The 13831-nt window shown below is 40.2% G+C and overlaps 1 protein-coding gene across 1 annotated transcript in view; it reads left to right on the forward strand.

The window, feature by feature from the left end:
- Positions 1-13831, forward strand: part of Ac3 (adenylate cyclase 3) — a 43227-nt gene that overhangs the window by 4410 nt on the left and 24986 nt on the right. The gene's annotated exons all lie outside the window — the stretch shown is intronic.

Consider the following 13831-nt stretch of genomic DNA (forward strand, 5'->3'; position numbering starts at 1 on the left):
TTAAAAAGTATTAAAATGATATTTCGTATTGGATTTTATTTATTTGGTTAGTAAGTAGTACAGTTTTCTATATTATTTTGTAAGCTAAATGAACGTTAACAAATTCTTGTCTTAACGTATTTAGACTGATAGGAACAAAGACAGAACCACGGAAAATGTTGTTGTTATTTCAACAATATTAGATCATTGTTAGAGATAGATCATTATAGAATTTTAGTAGATGATACATTTTTCTATATCATTTTGTAAGGAACGATAGTGAAATGGACCTTATCGATCTCCTATCTTGCTAATTTTGGACAGATAAAGATACCGTAAGAACAAAGATAAATGTTCCTTAATTACTTCAACAATGTTAGAATGTCCTAATATAGACCATCTTAGAATTTTAATAAATACATTTTTATATTATTTCGCGAGAAACGATATTGAAACGAATGTTTGCTTGCCTGTCTTAAAGATTTTATACACATAAAGATAGCACAAGAGCCAAGGTAAACGTTCTCTAATTGCTTCAACGATATTGGAACATTCTAAACTCGACAATTTCAGCATTGCAATAGATAAGTACATTTTTCTACGTTATTTTGCAAAAAGCGACAACGAAATGGATTTCTTGTCCGAATAATTAATCAACCGTAGAAACGACGCGACGGTCAACAGAAATGTTTTTTTTGACGTTCTAAAAATAATAGAACCATGTAAGCGAACAAATTCTCGCGAACAGTTCTTGTACATTCCAAGTCAAAAGACTGAAAATTATCCGGATAGACTATTTCGCATGGCCGCACAAGGGCCGCAGACAGTTTGGAGTTCTCGAGGGTGTAGCCAGCAGGCTGATGGCTGTCTGGAGATCACCGAAGATGAATGGTAATTCGGGATCCAGCGCCGTGATCCATTCGTTAGAGCACCGCACGCATCTCTTTGTGTATACTCCCATTTAAACGATCGGCTGACAGCGATCCTCGATAAAATGACGAGACTCGAGGAATTCGTCGACGAAAATTGAATATTTTCTGAAATAATATTCGCCGCAGTAACGACGTCGAGGTTTCAAAACCCCCGGAATCCAACCGCTCTCGAGTGATCGATCACCCTGAATGGGCGTCTCTGTTGCCTCCATTGTCGCGAATTTTAATTCATTTGTGCCGTCGAGATAGCTGGCTTTGTCCTAGCAATTAATCCTAAGAAGAAACAATCCGGAGAACCGTGGACAATCGGGACGAATGTTCCCGAAAGAATGAGATGGTCGCCGTGATCGGGAAACGGCGGAATAAATGACGTCGATCGCCGTAGCGACGACGGAAAAATCCCTTTCCTTAATTACATGGAAATGGGTTTCAAATCGCAAATACCTTACGACCTCTCGCTGAATAATAATGGCGTAGGATGCTGCAAGGATATTATGAATATTAATGGAATGTTAAACACCCTTCGTTTCCATAGAAACAAATGCTGCGTCGGTCGGGAAACGACGAATTGTTGTCTTGCGCGAAATTAATGCGGATGCAACGGGAACGGATGCAATTAGATCGCATCAAGGGGATCTCCCAGATGTTGCAGCAATTTTTAATCCGTTAGACTTCGTCGGAGCAATCTGTGCTCTTTGTGGAATGAAATTAGAGCGGCGCGGTCGTCGGTTACAGAAAATTCCAATTTTTAATCCTTCGAGAGATTTTGTTCGAATGAGAATTCATGCTCGTACAGGATTTCGTACGAAAGGTAATTGATTAGAATAAAGATTACAGGATATAAAGCGTTTTTCATAATTTCTCAATTTTATTTTATTCAGATAAAGAATTTTTCAAATTATTCGAATAAAGAATTTTTCGAATTATTTTTAAATAAAAAACATTTCGAATTATTCGAATAAAGAATTTCCCGAATTATTTTTAAATAAAGAACATTTCGAATTATTCGAATAAAGAATTTTCGAATTATTTTTAAATAAAGAACATTTCGAGTTATCCGAATAAAAAATGATTCGAATAAAGAATTACTTGAATGAAGAATTATTCGAATAATGTTCTATTTTATGCATTTATTACCACTGTGTCGATTTGACATCAAAGGACAGATTATGCCGTAGAAACGAGGTACGGATGAGAGTTAATCGTAATCGTCATTCCACATTTCTAGGAGAGAGGAAGATTAGAGGGCAGAGACTGAAACCGCGAAACTACGATTTAATCAACAAAAGCGGCACTCGGGTTACGTTCGCCGAGTGCGTGAAGGGAAACGCTGTAACAGCGAGATCATCGCGCTGTATTAGCCCGCGCGCGGCGTGAAGTGTCAACAGGGGCACAGAGAGAACGAAAACAAACAGCGGCGGGAAAAGGAAAAAGATGAAGAAAAAAACGGCGGAGAACAATTCCTCGACGGTAGCCGGGAATGAATCCGGGAAAGTCGATATTTCCTCCTCGAAACATCCGCGAGCATGCCGGTCACGAACAAAGAGAGGAGCACGCTGCTGCTCGCGTTGCTTGTCCCTCCACGCTCGTGAGACATATTACCGTCGGCTATGCGTGCGTATATTCCCGAACACGGTATTGAATATCGCAATGAGATAAAGAGAGAGAGAGGGAGAGAGAGAAAGAGAGTGACACGATTTTCCTTTCCACGTTCTGCAGCCTTAATGGTAAAGCAATCTCTCAATCGGTGGTCGCGGTGGCCGCTTTGAAATCGGAGGCATGCGATTTCACAATTGTTCGGCAGACTTTTCTGAAAACCGGATTTCCGATTTTTACAGGAACGTACAAAGTGTTCGGTTAAAACGGTCGAAGAGATTTGCACGAGTTCGAAACAAATATACATTCGAGGCAGAACACAATAAATAAGGGATGAATGGTATCAATAGATTGTGAACAAAATGTGGAGAGAATGTGAACAGAATAAAAGATGTGAATAAAAAAGAAAATGTGAATAAAATATGAACAAAATGTGAACAATATGCGAACAAAATATGAACAAAGTGTGAACAATATGCGAATAAAATGTGAATAAAATGTAAATAAACTGTAAACAAAATGTGAACAAAACGTGAACAGGACATAAACAAAATGTGAACAAATAGTGAATTATATTACATTTGTTGTGCTTCGACTCTAATTCGGATTGCAAAGAACTAAATGTACTCATTACTCATTATAACAGAAACTGAAGACGCATTAACAAATAGAGCTCGTTCGAATTAATTTCAAACAATCCTGCGATATGAGAAGTGTCTTCATAAATACTTTACACGCGCGTGCATAATTGCGAACGTATACATGGTGTTATCGAGAGCGAAGCGGCTGACGTGTATGATTGTGGTCGGCCGATTCCACTTCTCGTAAACGCCAATGCACACGAACCTCGCATAATGATCGAATGTATGTACATTTGGAAATGCATTAGGAATTTATCTCACAGGCAATATAGGAACATTCTGTTTGTTAACAATGCTTGTGTCGTAATGGATGAAATCGAATCTTTTAACACTGAGACTACAAATGTTCATATTATTCATCATATTATTGATCATATTATTAATCATATTATTCATCATATTATTCATGATATTATTCATGATATTATTCATCATATTATTTATCATATTATTCATTATATTATTGATCATATTATTCATCATATTATTTATCACTCGAAAAATCGAATTTATGAAATGAGCATTATTCCTTTTTCTATCATGACATTATTCATCATATTATTTATCACTCGAAATATCGAATTTATGAAATGAGCATTATTCCTTTTTCTACCAGTTGCAACAACCATTAAATTTGTTTAAACATAGCTGATTAAAAAAAATATCTGCGCTAATGTTCACGCGAATGAATTACCGTTCGGGATCACGATTGCAGAAACGAGGGAGATTCGGCTCTGAAATCGGCCCCGGTGCACCACGCAATTTAAAATTAATTGGATCAATTATGCCCGGCTCTAACTCGATGGTGTATCATAAATAATACACTTGACCTACTTGTTCTTGGGAATAGGATTGCGAGAACGTGCGAGGGCGACTAAGGGGGTGAAATACTCGCACAAGACCGTTAGTTGTTCCTTCTGCAAAGTATGCTCGATTTCTAGCATCGTTTCACTTCGCGCGTTCTCCTTCAGTTCTACAATTATCACATTTTAAATCGCATCGTAAAATCCGAGTGAACTTTTAAAAAAAAAAAATTCGCGTCCACGCTTTTGCTCCTTACCTTACGTGTACTGCGATATTTTCTAACGTCTTCCCGGAGATTTCGAATGCAACGATCGCGAAATTTCCAAGAGGCTGTCCGGCGTGCAACAAGTTAACGCGCGGCCTGATTAACTTCCCGGTCACGTAATTGCTCGGCCGAATGACGGGGGATCGTTCCCGCGATCGCGTGGCATCGCTGCCTCGTTCGTCGATGACTTTCCGAGGAAAAGAAATCGATACTTTCCGCGAAACCTGCTGCTGCTTCATTCGATTTCGTTCGGGTGAACGGCTGGATAAATAATAAATCAGACACGGTCCCGATTTTTGTTCTAGTATAATAATCGCGTACCACCATTTTTAAGCAATCAAAGCTGAGTGAACGGCCGCCGCGTTGCTTAATTATGGCTGTTACCATGGTCGTTATCTGGTATCTGTATTTCCTGAACGAGAGAAAGATCTCGACGAAAATTCAGGGAACGTACACATGCAATTACAGTCTGGTTTTATAGCTACTTTCACAAGATACTTCGAAAATGCAGTGGGCGTTAATTATTAATAGATCGCAGATTTCATGCGTTCATGACAGATGTGCATAATTCGAGTTTAAAATGAGGAAAACGTTGAAAGAATTGGGGGAGCGTGAATAGATTAATTTCGACTTGCAATTGTTATTACTAGACCGCGGATTTTAATACAATTAAATGAGAAGAATGACTTAGGATGACGGAGAATTAATAATAAATAATTTTTCTTATATGTAAAAAATATCGCTGTTTAGTTGTTACAAATAAGGACGAATTCTTAAGCTGCTCCTGTTTCCTACAACAAACGCAAAAAATTTGTAAATTCTGCAAAAAGATCTGCACTTTACTAGCTACCTGACATATTTAATTGGCAAAGAATTTGATACATAATCAAACAAAACAAAATAATACAAATCAAAAAGACGAAATGAAATAATTAATAAAACACACAATATATTTATCTTATTCATTATATAAAATTCTACAATAATTTGATCAGTCTTTCCGGAGATACGAATAGCCGAAATTTATAAAGAAATAATAAACGAAGAAACATCCGAATAAGATGCGAGTAGCAGTAACTATAAATACCAGAAAGATTCCAACAGATAAGAGGGGAATTAATTGAGGGTAGAAATTTGGAATGCAATTGAAGAAGACGACCGAATTAGACAGAGATGTCACAACTCTTGATTAATGACGTTGCAAGAGGACCGTCGGGCAATCTGTTCCGCGGAATTTTAACGAGCTCGGGATCTCGTCGGCGCATTTAAATAATTTCGAAATTCAGGACGCCAGTTTCAATGACGATCAGAGTTATCAGCCGGCGAGAAGTTTGACGAGGCCGAGGATTGATGACCGTGTCGGGGGGTTGCCCGGCTGCCATTTTGGTCCCGGAAGGGCCATCAATTCCGGCAGGCCGGTGTACGAGTGCGTGCGTGCGTGCGTGCGTGAATATGGGGATGTTAGCAACCCCTTGGAGGGTCGCGGAATTAAAACATCGGTGAAATACGAGCGGCCGTGTCCCGACCATTCAGATCGTGGGTGTAGAGAAGGACACGGGGAACACAGGGCTCGTGGCCGCCGAGTTTTAAACTCGTTCCACGACGCGCCTCGTCTCGCCTCGCCACGCCTCGCCTCGCCTCGCCGTGCCAACAATCCTGAGCGCGGGGGGCGATCAATTAACTGGGTCGCCGCTTAATTGCTCGAGCCATTCACGCCGGCTCCCGACCGCCCCCACTCTGGTTTATTAAAGTTGTATCGGGGTTCAGTATACTTCGCCGTGAACACGAGCCGTGGGCCGAATTATTCAGAAGGATCGAACGATGGCTTGGACAAAATTTGGAACGGCGAACGCGTTTCACAGCGCAGAGCTGTAAACGTCGAGTTGAAATATTATACATTGATATAATGGATGTACCGGTTGTGGTTAGTGCGCCGTTTCTGGCTATCTGCGATATTATTATTAAACTGCGGATTCCATGCATTTATTGCGAAAATTGCTAAGGGAAATACAGAGTAATGAAAACACAGAAGAATTGAAGAGTATCGTTGCATTATTCTCAATCGATTGAAACGATTAAACGAAGAAATACATTGTTATTGAATTCTTGGTTTAAACGATTACTCAACAAAATTTTTATTCTGCATAAGAGATCCGCAATCTAATTATTAGACTGGGGAATTTATGCATTTATGGCAAAAATGAGCAGCTGAAATATAAAATTGTGGAGATATATATATATATATATATCTCCACAAAAAAAATATTACATTCTTTTTATATATATATATATATAAAGAATGTAATATTTTTATCGCGATGAAATGTATGAATTATGAAACAATGTATTTTTATTTGATTTCTGTTTCTTACAATCGTCCTGGAAAATTTCTATTTCGCATAAAGATCCTCAGACTACTACAGTCTACCCTTCCTTCGATATCATTTTTCCTAATCCCGACTTTTTTTGTACCTTTCCTCTCGAAAGTTGATTGCATCGTACTGAGACAAATTAATAATAAGGAAGACGCGGATAAAAATTAGTCTCAGAGAAAATCTCATAATTACACGGTTAATAATATCCCTAATAGAAGAAGATCATTCCTGTTTCTTGCTTGTCTCCGTTTAATCGGTTTCAATTTTCTGCCTCGAAGAACAATTTGTTTCGATTTTAAATAAATGAGTAACACTCATACTTAGTAGATTATGTACGAAATCTTCGTCACGACTTCATCACGATTGGTTGTTCCAGTGCCAGGGGGTTCTCGAGTTCCGTGCGCAGCAAAATTCGCCATTTTCTGGCAACTGTGTAAGGAACAGTCGGCCCGAACTTTCTCATTACGTTCATTTTCCGGGATCCGGAATCGCCGAAGCTTCCTGTCGTTCCCGTTCGAATCTGCGATGCTAATGGTCGCGACAGATTGTTCATTACCGGCCCCATCAGAAGTCGATTAACGGATCCGTCCCGTCGTCGTCGTAGTCGTCGAAGACGATCGTTCCCGAAATTCCCAGAATCCGAGAACAGTTTCTTGGATGCGGGACGATCACGGCGGCGCGGCGCAGCGCGGCGCCACGTTCCGCGAATTTCCTCGCTTAATCATCAACTTTTCTTGCTCGTTTCCGCCTACACCTCTCCCTGGCGAACCACGCGGTGCCGTCGCCGCTGGTTTAATTACCGGTCGGATGCACCGGAACGACACCTGTATTAGCAGCGCCCGCTAATTAATTGGGAAACGGGCTGATTAAAAGAGAGCACACGTTCGACACGACCATGACGAACAAGCAGGTTAACTTGGGGCTGGCGAAATTGATTTGCCGAAGTGGGATGTAGACCTTACAAAAATAGTTGAGATGCAGAGTTTTAGAGGCTGTTATCGATGCCGATGTGGTGAAAGCAACCCTTAACGAGCAGGTGATCATCGGACAAGGAATAGTTCAATTAAAAAATAGTTGAAAAACTCTCTCAGACTGTTTGGAAAATAAATCTGCATATTTGTAATAACTTTCGTTAATGTCGACATGGTGACAACTACCCTTAAAGACAGGATAGTAGGTATTCTTGATCACATACCTCAGAAATCATCGGACAAGGAATAATTTAATTAAAAAATCGTTGAAAAACTCTCTCAGATTGTTTGGAAAATAAACCTGCATTTTTCTAATGACTTTGGTTAATATTAACATGGTGAAAACTACCCTTAAAGAGCGTGTTTCGATGAATTCTCTATCAAACGTTCCAGAAATCATCGTCAGGGAAATAATTTCAATAAAAAGTGTTTAAGAATCCATCTCAAATCATTCGGAAAGTGAACCCACATTTTTCTGACGATTCTCATTAACATCAACGCGGTGGAAACGACCCTTAAAGACAGAATGATATATATATATTCTTCACCAAGTGTCTCAGAAATCATCGTACAGGGAATAATTTACATGAAAAATGTTTAGGGAACTTGGACTTCCAGAGTCGCCACGCAGACCTAATAATTTTCGTCGATCGTAGACATTGTGTCCAAGCAGTCCCATGAGTAGGGCAGTCCTGGCACAGGCCTCCCATGGCATCCGAGGGAGCATAGTTCGTCGATCGAGAGCAGCACAGCGTGTTAGGTACGCGCGACACGTTCCATAGAAATGGCCCGAGCCCTCGATCCGGCGGAAACGCAGCGAATTGGAATATTCCGGGCCGCCACTGGGATTCCGTGGATAGCCGATCGCATTTATACATATATTTTATTCCGCGGCACTATTACCGCCATGCACTGCGGCTATATCCTTTCCGAGACCGGGAGCCGATCCTGCGGCTGCATATTGCGCTCCACGGAAGTGGAATTCGGTGTTGGATTAACAATACTCGAACTATTGGAGAAAGTCGGCGAAGATTCCCGATGATGCACGGTAAACGTGGTGTAATAAAATGGCCGCCGGTGTCTAAGGTATCTAGGAGATCCTGCGAAAATCGAATCTTCCGGAGGACGCGATTCCTCGATTCGAATTCTGCCGCGGGATTTTATTTAATTATTAATTTCAATCTAGTAATTTCAATGTATTAATTTCGATTTATTAATTTCAATTTATTAATATCAATCTATTAATTTAAATTTATTAATTTCAATTTACTAATTTCGATTTATTAATATCAATCTATTAATTTCAATTTATTAATTTCGATTTATTAATGTCAGTCTATTATTTTCAACTTATTAATGTCAGTCTATTGTTTTCAATTTATTAATTTCAATCTAGTAATTTCAATGTATTAAAATTTCGATTTATTAATTTCAATTTATTAATATCAATCTATTAATTTCAATTTATTAATTTCAATTTATTAATATCAATCTATTAATTTCAATTTATTAATTTCAATTTACTAATTTCAATTTACAAATTTCAATTTATTAATTTCAATTTATTAATTTCGATTTATTAATGTCAGTCTATTATTTTCAATTTATTAATGTCAGTCTATTATTTTGAATTTATTAATTTCAATTTATTAATTTCGATTTATTAATGTAATTTATTAATATACATGGGAGATGTGGCCTAACCAAGAAGCAACATAGCAATTTCAGAGTGCTGATATTTAAGAAAAAAGCTTGGATGCTCTAAATGCAAAATCAAGAATCTCGGATAATAAAACTGCTTGATAAAATCGCGAGCTAGTTCGAGCTCGGAGGTTTCGCGAGTGGTCGCGGTGCAGCCGGGTCGGAATATTTAATCGAGGATCGAGACTAAGATGGCGGCCGGGAACGAGCTGAAAGATGGTAATGGATTTACGTCGGGGAACTGACTTCGTTGGAATAATTGGATGCCGGGACCCGCGAAATAATTATAAATCCGTAATCTCGGGACGCAACAACCAGCTCGGTTCCCACGGCAATCTCTCGGAGCATCGTTGGCGTCGGTATTTCCCTCTTTTTTTAAAAAAATGTTTTTACTTTGGACAACTTGATACATCGTCTTGTTTTAACGATCAGAAATAACATAACAAAATTAATCCGACGGTTTTTATTTTAATAGTAATTCAGCTTAGGTCCTTACCATAGAGACACGAAAAGCTAGCTCAATGTAACTATTTATAGCATATGAGTTTACTATGATATATATGTAGTATCTATAGCACATGGTAGATATGAAATTGTGATAGCTAACGGATTTAACTAGATTCCACGTGAATTACCAGTCTTTATGCTCCTCATAGGGCTAACAAGAGTGGCAAAAAATTAGTCTTTCGAGTGAAAAGCCATCATTCATCGGCGTCGACATTGGCGTAGGCGTCGGGTTCTCCGTTAAAACCGCTTCCTCGTCAGTCGCATCCTCCGAGCAACGTTCTGCCGCCACGGGCTGGAAAATTGTGCCGCGAAATGCAGTTTTCCACTCGAGACCCCGGTGAAAGTTCCAACTCGACTCGGGTATCTCGAGGACCAGCTAAAAAACAAAGGAATAATGAACACGCTCCGCCGTGCGTTTTGCACGGTCGCCACGCGAGCCGGCGCACAGTGGAACGAAACACCCGTTTTCTTGGACATCGTCGGCCAATTGTCGAAATTTTCTACTATAGCTACATGAAATCTTTAATTAATCGTGACATAATAGAGAAAGAGAGGGAGAGAGAGAGAGAGAGAGAGAAAGCAAGCACAAATACAACAGATTTATTTTATTAATCTCAGCTATTAGCATTTAATTTCTCTGCTTCGTAAAACCTTATCACTGAAGAAGTGAATTTAGGTATTTTAGACCTTGGACCTTATTTTATACAGTTGTTAAATCCAAAAATGCTTCCAGGTACGTTGGATCCCACGGAGATCCTTCAAAAGCAGCGAATTTTCTAGAGCTGCTTTACAAATTTATAGAATCGTTTGGTAGTCCGCACAGACCCTCGAAGAATCTCGTGCATCCTTTTCGACTCTCTGCAGATCCTCTAACGATATTTAAATCCGTATCGAACATTTCAATGGCTGGACAATCCTCTGAGATCCTTCAAATGCATTCACATCCGGTTCTGGAGATGCTCTAAAAATTGTTAAGATCTTTTGGCAGCCCGTAGAGATCCTTGAAGAGCCTCGCGGATCCTTTCGGGCCGCTTACAAATTCTCGGCTGTCTTTAGAGTTCTTCGAGGAGCCTCCAAAAATTTCGCGAATTCTTTGCGACAATGGAAACATTCTGCAAGGATCCAAAAGATCGTTCGCCTAATTTGCTGGTCGTTTGACGGCCCCGGGTCGCTTTCTCGTCGCTCCTGGAACTATAATTGCACGCACGCAATTCGATCAGAAATCGCTCGCGAATTTCCAACGCGGCGCAACAACCCAATTCCCACGGCAGGTGTGCTCAGCGGCAGATAATTAACACTTGTGCGCCGTCGACGTCGTGAAGAATCGACCTAAACGAGACCCGATTTCGCGGTGGCGGCGCCAGCCGATCGAACCGCAGAGGCCGAACCTGCGCGCATAATCGAAAATTGCGTTTCGAACCGGTAACGAAGTTACCGTGGACCCGGGCGACTAACGAATTTTCCCTGGGTCGAAGAGGATCGCGAAAGCGAAAGTTCGAGGCCTGCCACGTGGCTCTCTAGCGTTAGTGACACTCGAGTAGAGTTCGGTGAATGGTAGTTTAAAATAGAGAGAGAAAGAGGAACGGGGGAGGCACCGATAGAGCGAGAGAGAGAGAGAGAGAGAGAGAGAGAGATGTGTGCAATGACGCGACGTCGTGACGCCGCCGCTCCATGCATGACATCCGATCGGTTTTCAATGGCAGGTACGTTTCTTTGTAACTCATCCGGTTGGTGGAAAAGTGTGGGAACCCTTCTGATTAATGGATCACCGTTCATCCCTTTAAATGATAGGCATCATGGTCCAAATACTCGCCCTTCGTAGCGATTAACCCTTACGTGTTGGCAAGCAAGTAAGAAAGCGATGGTTGCAGAACTTTAGTGTCCACGATTATGCGCATGAGTTGAAGGGACGTCGTGAGCGATTTTATATCTCTCGAGGAACAGGGAAAGGTGCGAGGAGAACTATAGCGAGCGATCGGGTTGCCCACGCAATGGTTAATTTAGTATATCGAAAGGACAACGCACTGAGAAACGCGCTAGACAATTTCCTGGCAATTTAATTTCGAATTACGATACGTAATCGAATTAAAATTATGAATTAAAAAATAATAATAATAGGTAATAAGAGATTGAAAGAACCCTGCGAAGGTTTCAAACAGAAGAACAGTATTGTTATCCCCTGGTATCCTCTTTGTACAGTTACACTCATAATTAACAAATTACAAATTAGATTTATATTTCGCTTGCAAATATTAATTTAATTTTTTTCGTAATTAAGAAATTATTCAATTGAAGAAACATAAAAATGTGTTTCATTTTTTCAAAGTTCTCGGGTATAATTTGAAGAAATGTATTTCAATTACGTTGTACTACGTTTTTGCACTATTTCAATTACACTCGCGAATAAAATAATTAGTAATTGAATGAACCGAAAGACTCGAATTACGCGATTGAGTTACGATATAATTAAATTGCGCGATTGAATTATAATGCAATTAAATTACGCGCTGTAAAACTATTGTTACAGCATATTTCAACTAATAGCGAGATTAAAAAACAACGTATCTTAATCATCCCACAATGAACTAGTGCGTTTCAAAAGTCATCACGTTTCAAAAGATGTTCAAATGCTTTTCGCCGAGGGTTGTCCGAACAAATCGAGACCCAGTCCACGGACTTCGCGGTGTTATTGCAAACACGAGGTTCGCAATCGGCGACCATCATAGCGGAAAATGAATTCGTTGTTCGCCTTTCTAAATAATCGCGATACTGGGTCGATTCGATAGAAAAGCTGTCGTTCCCGTGGCTTTCAATCCGCCGTTTCCGTTCGCCGCGACGTCGCGTCGCGTCGCGTCGCGTCGAGAATTCGACGGACTGGGTCGCGAACGGCCTGGGTGGCTCGAGGGGGGTGAAATAGAAAATAGAATCGGGGGTGAAATGGCGGCGCGGCGAGCCGAGAGCCGCGTCAACCGTGAAACAGCGACGTCTCGCGTCGCTGCGAAACAGACGGCGTCCCTCGTTTTCTCCCCGATTCTCATTTTCCATATTTCACGGGGAATTCCGTCGGACCTCGTGGCCCACGTTCGATCAACCACCAGCACATGCTCGATAGCCTGCCATTCATCGGCGAGCGCTTTTGTGACTCGGTCCCGGCTGGCCACCGGGGAAACAATGGGCGAATTCGTAATTGAACTTCTTCTTCTACCGGAGAATTAACGCGCGGAATTTTTGTTCGATTCGACGACGACATCGATCGGCTCCGTTCCCGGAAAGCTCTGCGAACTCGACGTCCGCTCGTGATCGCGCGTCGAATTATCGGATTCGCCGGGATTAATGGTTCATTATGTAATTCGGCTTTTATCGGCCTCGGATTCAATCCCGATCCTCTCGGTCCTGCTTCTGCGCGGATTCGCGTAGTACAGTAAATTCTGCCGCGCTCAGATTGCACACAAAAATGAACAATTTGGGAGAAGGAGATACGATTATTTGCGCCTTGCGGCTCGTTTTTATGGTCACCGATTGTCAACAGTTATGAAAACGAGCCGCAAAGCTCGAATAATCGTATCTTCTCTTCCCAAATTGCTCGTATTTTGTGTACAATCTGAGAGTTAATTAGAGGGAATTTTCTGTATTGTGTAACAAGTTCCAGGATTTTAATGTTTCGGAGAAAATAATCGCGAGGATTTTACTTTGTTCTCCTGGCATTGTAAAATCATTTCTTAATTTATTTCTAGCTGCTTGCAACCGATTGACGACTCTGATTGAAGCTAGCTATCTAAAGTGATCCATATGCAACAGTATCTATTATGCAAACGAATATAAAAACGTAATCTACTACTATAATTAAGTGGTTGCGCTGTTATCCGAACATTTATATTTCTTTTAATAGGACCAATCTTTTAATAGATATAATCGTAGAAAATAAAATTACCATAGAATTGTCTACAATACCATCATAATAGAAATGGAAATAATAATAATGATAATAATAATAATAAAAAATATTATTATGATAATAATAGAAATAATAGAAACAGATATAACAGTATATATAATAATA

This window comes from Megalopta genalis, chromosome 2 (assembly GCF_051020955.1).
Source record: "Megalopta genalis isolate 19385.01 chromosome 2, iyMegGena1_principal, whole genome shotgun sequence".
NCBI classification, from domain to species: domain Eukaryota; kingdom Metazoa; phylum Arthropoda; class Insecta; order Hymenoptera; family Halictidae; genus Megalopta; species Megalopta genalis.